This window comes from Paramormyrops kingsleyae, unplaced genomic scaffold (genome assembly GCF_048594095.1).
Source record: "Paramormyrops kingsleyae isolate MSU_618 unplaced genomic scaffold, PKINGS_0.4 ups41, whole genome shotgun sequence".
In the NCBI taxonomy this organism is placed as follows: Eukaryota; Metazoa; Chordata; class Actinopteri; order Osteoglossiformes; family Mormyridae; genus Paramormyrops; species Paramormyrops kingsleyae.
The window spans coordinates 29,503-38,946 of record NW_027325979.1 but is presented as its reverse complement, the minus strand read 5'-3'; positions in this window follow the sequence as shown (position 1 = coordinate 38,946).

Genomic DNA, 9,444 nt, shown 5'->3' with positions numbered 1-9,444 from the left:
AATTTTGTTGAATTTTATAAGAAAAATGTCATTTGAATTCTTTTGGGAGTCATTATTAGGGGACCATTAGAAATATTTGTGTACATTATTGCATTAAATCCTGTACTCAGCAGCATCATAACCATGACCCTAAGAATATTTGCCAGATTGTGAGACCGCTGCAGACAGAAGTACCCTGATTGAAATGCCAGTCCGGCACCCGTCTGACTTCTCTTAATATACAGTATGTGCTCACACACTGCTTATTTGCCCCCCTATCAATTAGCCCTCAAACTGAGCGTCTGCCATTGGCATCCCGCCTCCCCCTCTTCCACCTCTCAGGTTCTTGCTTGTTGCCAGTGTCTGTGAGCTCTCATTCAGCAGCACTAATGACCACAGCTGCCATTGCGAAAAGCCACGCTGCCCCCTTCCTCCATAGTGCAAATACACATGCACCACTGCTCTCCTGCAGCCCCCCCTCCCCGATCAGGGCCCTGCAGTTGCTCCAGCTCTGTGTTCTGCATAGCTTGTGCATGTGGCGCAGCCCACAGAGTCATTTAAATTACCATGATTGCTTTATTTCTTTTGGAGTATGCAGGCACTTAGAGGTGAGGCAAATGTTTGTTTCTTCAGTTTAAATTTTTGAAAATGATGGCTTTGTGTGCAGCCCTGTCTCTTTATTATAATAGCGCCCATAATGAATGGTGCCATTAGACCAGTGAGCTCATGACTGCACAAATCCAGAACAACACTGATTGTCTATTGAAGTTTTCCTCACTTGATTTTTGTCATACTTTTTATTATACAGTCTCCAGTTGTTATTTTTGTAATTCAAAGACACCAGTCACATAGGACTGGATTGCAGCTGTTGTATCTTGTTTACTCAGGGCTTCATAGAAGGGCCTTCCAATAATTTTACTAAAAACCACCTGAACATTACCCACAATTAGCCCAACATTGTTCAACATTGATCAAAAACCTCTTTATAGCTGGATTACATGGACAGTATATGTCAAAAATACTTAACTAGCGTGATTATTTCAATTCCCCTGTATGACTAAGAGAAAAATCATGTTTAGATGATTATTTCAAATCTGTCATGTTAGATATAAAGTCTCACTCACATCTGTGTCAGAAAAGATCATGTTATAAGACAAGGTGCATCATCAGTGTAGCTGAGATGTATTTATTCACAAAATCGCTTCCAGTTGGCAGTTACGCTGGAAGTCTTTTCAGCATAGGAGCCCCCACTCTTAACTCTTGTTGTTCTGATTTAAATACACTAATAGCATCCTTGCATTTAATTCCATATTGAGGTATCTGACTTTATTTTATACTACAGAATGCAAAGGCTGGTTAATTAGAAGCCTGGTGATTTATTAACTCACACATGCTTTGTCTGCATGGAGAGTAGTGTTATTTAATGATTAGGCCATGCTTACACAAAAGCCAGGGGGTGGGGTGTTAACGTGTGTCTGGGGTTGGATTAGTACTGGTTAACTAGACTGGTTTGTGCCAAAACACCAGGCTTCCTCAGCTACCCCCTTTTGTTTGAGACTTTTGGCATTTTTAGTTTTTTGATTGCAGTCCCAGATGTTTGTGGAGACCTGAAAAATAGTTCTCACAGTGTCAAAATAACTGGTTTTTATTACATTGTGGGGGACAATTCGGGATTCTGGAGAACTGGAGAATTCTTAAATCTCACTCTAATCTCTATGGATACAACACCCCCCCGCCCCCCACCACCTAATATTGTTTGCATTAGTGGAGTGCAGAGGTCAAAGAGTGGCACGTATTTTAGCAAAGGGAGCATGGTTCATTAAGCCTTTGGTGCAGGGTTCATTAAAAGTAAGGATTACACATTACAGGCGACTTTGTTGAGTAGCCCTTCCTTTTGCCACCCCCCACCTCTTCCATATGCATGCCAACATCTCCCTGAACCCAATCCCTTTATGAGAAGACAAAAGGACCCATCTGTTTGGCCTCTTAACTTTCCCTTGCTCTCCAGTCTGCAGTGAGGGGTTCTGCAGGTGTAAGACGCTGCTGCATTGCGGGGGGGGCTTTAGGAAAATAGCTCCAGCACACCAGAAGCACAAATATATCCATTTTACATGGTTTCTAGTGGAAGTAATGGCACATATTTAAAAAAAACGATTAAGGCTGAAAAACAGGTAGAACTACTCATCGTTCCAGATGGATGTCATTGGAAACAGAACAGTCATATGAACGACACTTTGGACAAAACAAAATACACCATGCAGTGATTGTTTTGTTGATTTTAAAGTGTGATGCCTAGATTGCATTAGCATATTGATCCTCATGATGCGTTGTGCAATCTGCATGGCCTGCCTGAAGGATTTAGCCTGTGCCATCCCTGATATGTTAATTAAAATTGATTTCAGGCAATGGTCTTAAAGCAGGTTAGGTAAGGTTTAGTAATTATGTGTGTTATGATTGGTGGAGGTGAATGGGGTTCAGCGATGAGATGAATGAGAGAGAATAATCAAGTATGAATACTAGAAACAGATAACACCTCATTGGGATTGTTATTAAACTATTATTTCACAATTTTATCATTTGTTTTAGGCTTTGTTAGTTTCTTTAGTTGTTGTTCAGGCTTGTTTCTTTAATATGTTCAGCATAGCCATACCTGCTTGTCCTATGCAGAATCGTTGGGGTCCGGAGCCTATCCAGGAAGCTACAGGTGCAAGGCTATAACCTAGGATAGGGTGCCAACTCATTACATGGCTGTGTTTAAACCTGTGCAACACAAAACACCCATCCATATTGCAATCAACTGTCCAAGAGAAGGTCACAGTAAAGTCTGGAGCCCATACCAGTCAGCATAAGGCACAAGGCTGGGGTACACCCTAGATGGGATGCCAGGCCATCACATGTGTCCTGAGGCCACATGGTCTGGGAGGAGCTGGAGGTAATCCTTGCAATGGTCGGAGAACATGCAAATGTCATACATGCAGAGTGGAGGTGGGATTCAAACCCACAACTACTGAGCTACCATGTTGCCTTGACATCAAATAAAACTGTTATACATAATAGAATTAACATTCAAGCTCTTGTCCAATTAATAGAATTGATATACAAACTTTAAAGGCTTAAAGGTAAAAAAACACAATGATCATTTACAATGCCATTTCATCTAACTAGCAGATTTAATGGAATGAACAGTATATCTCCAAGATATTAATTTTATATTATTCCAGTTCCTACATACTGTAGTAATATTTATACATAGTAACTCATTCAGCGTTAACTTTCACTCAATTATAGACATGGATATTTAGTTATACAACTGACAAATATTTTTTTCAAGGACACCACAAAAGGAAAATGACAACACTCTATTTCATAGCACTCCAAGCTTGATCTGTTTTGCAAAAGAATAAGCTATTTCAGCATCTCAATAGATTTTAATTACCTTAATAGAATAGAGATGCTTCACTCATTACCATGGGAAAATTGTTTTCACCTAACTTATCTTGCTCCCATGAGACATACAGACACATATATGGGTGGCAGCAAGTCTGGGGGTCCTAGCATAGGGTTAGCCAGCATTCAGCCCAACCCCTGGGGCAATTGGGGTTAAGGACCATATTCAAGGGCCTATTGGTGGCAGCAGTCTGCCTCCCATGGCATTTGAACTGCCTACCTACTAATTATGTGCTTCCTAACCCCCAGCACCACACACCGCCCCCAAAACACAGATCCAAATGTAATAAATAGCTGTTACTTAATGATGAATTAAATATAACAGATTTGGGATTAAACCTTGCAATCTGGTCTCCCCAGCTGACAGCCCCCTTATCCTAATAAGTTATCTGTGTCAGATGAGTTCTGGTGCCCAAACCTGTCTTATCTCAGATCAACCTTCTCGCTTCTGCTACACAATCCCTACATTATTGGGGGACATTATCTACCCTTAAGCATAGGAGAGTTCCTCGAGTCATCCAGGGGTTATAAACATTCTAGCAAGTTACTTTTTTCAGTTTTGTTCTCCTTTAAGTAATATCACTTATAATTTGCATGATCTAGATGTTGTTAATTAGCACTAGTGTTTGATATGAGTTTTGGGAAGAACGCATTGTGCTATTTTTATTTTGACTTTTTGTAGAACATTAGCTCAAAGCCTTGTACATAAGACAATATATAATATAATGTGACTCAAGAATGACAGATTAAAAGGTTTATATCAGGTGCCACACACAGTACCCTAAAATTCCACTGACTGCAATAGCTGCAGGCTTAATTGTTAGGATTGTTGGAGTTCTTTAAGGTCATTGGGGCTTTTTACATTAAACACAGTCCATTAAGTCACTTGGAATATAGGAATTAAATCCTCCATTGGAGCTCATCACAAAACGAATGAGTACACAGCTCATGTATTAAGCTACTAACCCAGGCAATCCATTTTAATTTCATCATTTTTTGCCTCAATATGCCCAACCTATACTGTCAAATTCCTGACACTAATCTAAACTCTGCAAAGCAAATCTCTCCTCCTACACATCCTTCCCAAGTCGACAGCTGGTTCTGACCTGCACTTCCCTTTCTGCTTCCTTCCTCCAAGACATAATGGTGTCTTTTACCAACTGAGTTCCCCTAGATCACGTTTCCATTTTCTTTTTTGTCCAGTTACAGTGGATGCTTGCCTGGCACTGCATTCATGTAGCCATTTTGTCCATTCAGACCATTGTTATTCTTTTTTCACTCTGCCTATGTGTATCATTATCTCATTTCTTTACTTCCCCTTCTCCTTCTTTCCATCTTGTATTATTGCTTTTCTACCTAAATTTCCCCTCCCTTTTGTATACTTCAGTTTTTCATTGAAATGTTAGTCTGGAAGCGGTGGTTCCTTTTTCCTTTTGCTCTGAGCTGCTGACAGTACTGCTGATGAACTCACTGATCCATCCGCATATCCACCCACACTGCCACCTCCCCTGGCCCCAAACAGCATAAATGAACCTCTTAGCCCTGCTGCTGTGCTTAATGATAGTCAGGAGTCCAGCTAGAACAACAATGTCCAGCTGTTAGCAGCTGTTCCTCCCACCTCTCACAGCCCCTCTCTATTATGTATCACTATCTCTGGGGGTCTAAAGTGTTAAACCAAAAAATTGTGCAATCGTTCCTTTGTAAAATAGTAACACGTATATCTTCTGTATTGGATTATTATTTATTGTGCACTATATCTTATTTTTGTGCTGTCTCAAATACAGTTAAGGCATTCATTCAGTCAGGATTTCTTGTTGAATAAAATGATTTGGTGGTCAGTAAAATCAGGCAATCAGAAACCGCACAGTGGCATTGCTAGTTAAACCCTGAAAGTATCCTACTGAGTGTGATTTGCAGAAAATGCGTGATACAAATAAGTCTACCTCCTACCTGTATTAAAAATGTTATTGAAATTCTGGCAACAATGTATCTGCAGCCTTGTCACAGCAGACGATGAGTCCAGGGTGGATTTCATGCACATTTCTGCAATTACTGTTCAGTTAGAGGCATAGAATAAGAAAAAAAGTTGAGTACTCTATGAAAATGAAGGAGTCCGCTGTGAAAATGAAGTCTGCCCTTTGAAGTGGTACAGATTCCCCTAGGAGTATTCAATACATAAAACAAAATGAAGAGAGCACTTCTTGTTCAATTTATTATTTATGAAAATAAATGTTAAGCTAAAGGCTGTAGCAGCAACTATGCTGCGTATGTTTTGAAGGGCAGTGGATCTCAGACTTCATATTCCCATCAAAAAAATTGACCTCACTGAACTACATACTGCGGTCTGACAAAGAAACAAGTCAGAGGATAAGAGTTGCATTTTCTGGGTTTTTCATTTTGGTTAGATTTGAATAATAACAAAGAAAAAAGTTAATAAAATAGCTTCTCCATTCCTGCACTGATGTGTTTTAAGGAGGAAGGGAGTTTTTTCATTGTCAGCTGTTTTCTGTTGTCATGTCCTCAATGTCCATTTGATATATTTTACTAGAGGGAGAGAGAGAGCAGGATTCCACTTACTTCCCCAAGAGAAGCAGCGCTGTGGAGAACAGGGGCTCCTCAACAGACCTGCACCCAGGTATGGCCTCCTTTCTGTTATACACATCAAAAAATGCTCTTTTTTCAAAGGTGGTATTGACAGTATGGATTGTGGGTTGGTGCAGTAGCTGTTCTCCTTCACGTACACATACACAGTTGAATTTCAGGGGCACAGTGATTTTAAATTACTTTGACCAAGTGTTGATGATTTAGCCCCTCTTGGATTTTGGGACATTCATGCTAGAAGTTAAGCTTAATGTTGTGCCATACCATTGCCATACCTGAGAAAATGCCAAATTTCATGGTGGCATGCCTTCAGGCTTATGGAGATTCCCAAAATAATATTTGGAATTCTCTTTTGTTTTAACTTTTTATTTGTGAAGAGCAAAAATTTTTGTACTAAGGTATGCAGATTCATCACGGATACCAATCAAGTGACATGAAACAAGTAGATAGTTGCATAATTAAACATCTGGGTGGAACAAGCCTCTGTGGGTGATTTTTCAACACTGTTTGGCAGAACCTGAAAACAAACTTTCCTTTTGTTAAGCAAAACAAGTGTACAGAAGATAATTATCTTATTTTTTATGGTTCTGAAGAGTTATAAGATGAAGATGTACACACTCTTTTCATAGTTGGGAGCAGTTAAAATCATTTTCTGCATGTTTTGTGATTTCGTGGTATTTCAATGCAAACTAAGCCTAGGACTTAGTGTATTTAGCCATTTGATGTTATACTAAGGGAATCTATTAAGATTCACCTAATATGGCATTTTTAAATGACTCCACTTTTAATTGTCCTAGTAAGGGCAAAGGGACCCTTTCAAATATTGAGCCCAGATTAATATTCAAAATATTTTGAAAGAGGACTGAGTAAAAATTTAGCTTAAGATAAAAGTTTTTATCTTATGCCTGAACTCACAATTTTAAATTATAACATAAGGAAAGACAAATATGGATCGTTCAGCAGTAAACAGATAAACCCCTGAGACAAGTGGAAGAGAAGGATGCTGTTCTACGTACATAGACATTTGTGTCATTTTTCTACTGCTATTCTGATTATTATGTTTCACATAATAGTTTTGTTTGAATGTGGGTTCATTTTTACTATCAAGCTACTTGGGTGTGTTTCTATGTGTTTATGGGCCTCTCACCACATATACAGTATGTTTGTATGTTCATGTTAAATCCTAGGGGTATGCTACCAGCAAAAACATCTTCTAACAGAAAAAATAAACAAAATAAAAATCTAATTAATTCTCTGCTCTGAAGTGATGATATTTTTCAAGTAATTAAGGATCCGATTTTTCTTTCGCTCTTTAGGTCACAGAGGTCAGAGAAGGCTCAGCTTTTCTCATTAAGAATAAAAAAGTGCTGAGTCATCCCACTTGTAGGCTTCTTTACACACATTTCACCTACCACTTACACCATCAGAAGCTTGCAGCACGAGTCTTTAGATTTCAGAGGTGAGCGCTTTGCTATCATGCAGGCAAACTTCAGTCAGTATGTTCAAAGTGTCCATTCTGTAGAACAAATATTTGAGCATAGCAGCATACACATAAAAAAAAAAGAAATCAAAGCCCATTATAAGCTGCATCTAATCAGTTGAAGGTCATTGCCAAAAGAATTGCCACATTTAATTTATTTAATGTACTGAGAAACAGCCTTAGTTTCAATTGAGAAAATCATATATTGATTCCAGTCCAGTAATCTTAAACCACCTAATCTTCTTTGTTTCTGACCTGTTAGAGATACTATAGAGCTGTGACTTGGATGTTCTTAATATCCATGCACTCTGTGACAGATTGTTTTACGTTCCAGGTCTGTGACTGATTAATCGTTCAGGCATGTTGCACGTTTGCTGGTCCTTCTTTCTCTCTTTCATTCACTTGTCAGGTAAGATAAAATAAATCAACCAATCAATACTGTGGTGAATGAAAAGTTAGCATCGGCAACAACACAAAGCAACTTAATATTTCATTGACCTAGCACATGTTGGTTGATTAATTTATATTGTACGTGTTGGTAGATTAAGTTTCTTAATCATGATTAATCACATATTCAGTCACGTTGCAATTTGTTGAAAATACATTTAGTTTTTATATACAGCATTATATTCAACAAATGTGCACTTATGGATCAAACACATGGCCAGAATAATTGTTAATGAGACACCATAATCTGCACATAGTTTTCAGACCAAAATTTATGTGCAATTTACATTTTTAAAAATGAAAAATGGAATAAGCGGCAGAATTGACAATAATGTTTCTATGTTTATGTTTTTTTTTAATCTACTCATGAATACCTTTAAGTTTTATGTGCTCTCTGTTCCCAATGGTGGAGTCAAATTCAGCATGAGCAATAAAAAGCAAAGGACTTCATTTTGTCATTAAAGGATCTTCATTGTTTTCTTGTTGTTTATAACTTTATAAACTGATGTAAATCAACAGCATATAATAAGTGTTCTCATGCATGCGCTGTGTAAATTGGGCTTCTAGTCTGAAATAAACTATGTGGTACAAAAAACTTGATAAATGCATTGTCCTGACCCCAATCAGGGCTCTGCTGTAGGCTGTACGTTAGCACAATTGAAAAATAATAACGTGTTATTCTTTTTAAAATTAATTGCACATGTTAACATGTTAACACTGACAGCCTGCTGCTGTGCGGATGTAATTTGCCTATTAAGATAATGTACCATTTCAGTGCTGTATACACTGATTGTTTACCTGCTGCCCTACACTGACACCATGCTCCCACAGCGGTGTGCTCTCAGCAAGCCTTCAGGACTCAGCCCAAGAATATAACCCTGAAAGTGGGGGCCGCAGTGGTGCTGAAGTGTGCCGTGTTGAGGCCCTCAGGTGTAGTGCAGTGGGTCAAGGACGGACTTCTTTTGGGGCCCCAGCGCAGTCTTCCTGGCTTCCCCAGATACAGCATGATTGGCAACAAGGAGAAAGGTGAGAAACTGGAGGAAAGGAAAGCTGGCAAATGAATGACACCGAGTTCCTGACACATTGCTGAACCCCTTAAAATCTCTGCTCATTATGTAGCATTTAATCTTGTGATTTTTATTTTATGCATATTCACCAGCCACATTATTAGGAATTATTTTCTAATACTGGGTAGGACCCCATTCAGAACAACCTGAATTCTTTGTGACATGCACTCAACACAGTTCTTAGAGCAGTGGTTGCCAACACTTCACCTGTGAGCTACTAGTACCTCACATGGAGCCAATGAGTAGCTCCCCATAACATTTCAGAAATAGGCTAAATTATGTTAAATTCATATTTTTCTCAATTTAGCTTATACATGTGGACACTGGTACATTACAAGGAATTCCACCTTGAATCTGGTTGATTTAGTTTCATCGTTTGCCACCTCCCTGGTTGATATAACCATGTAGCTAAGAAGGAATAGA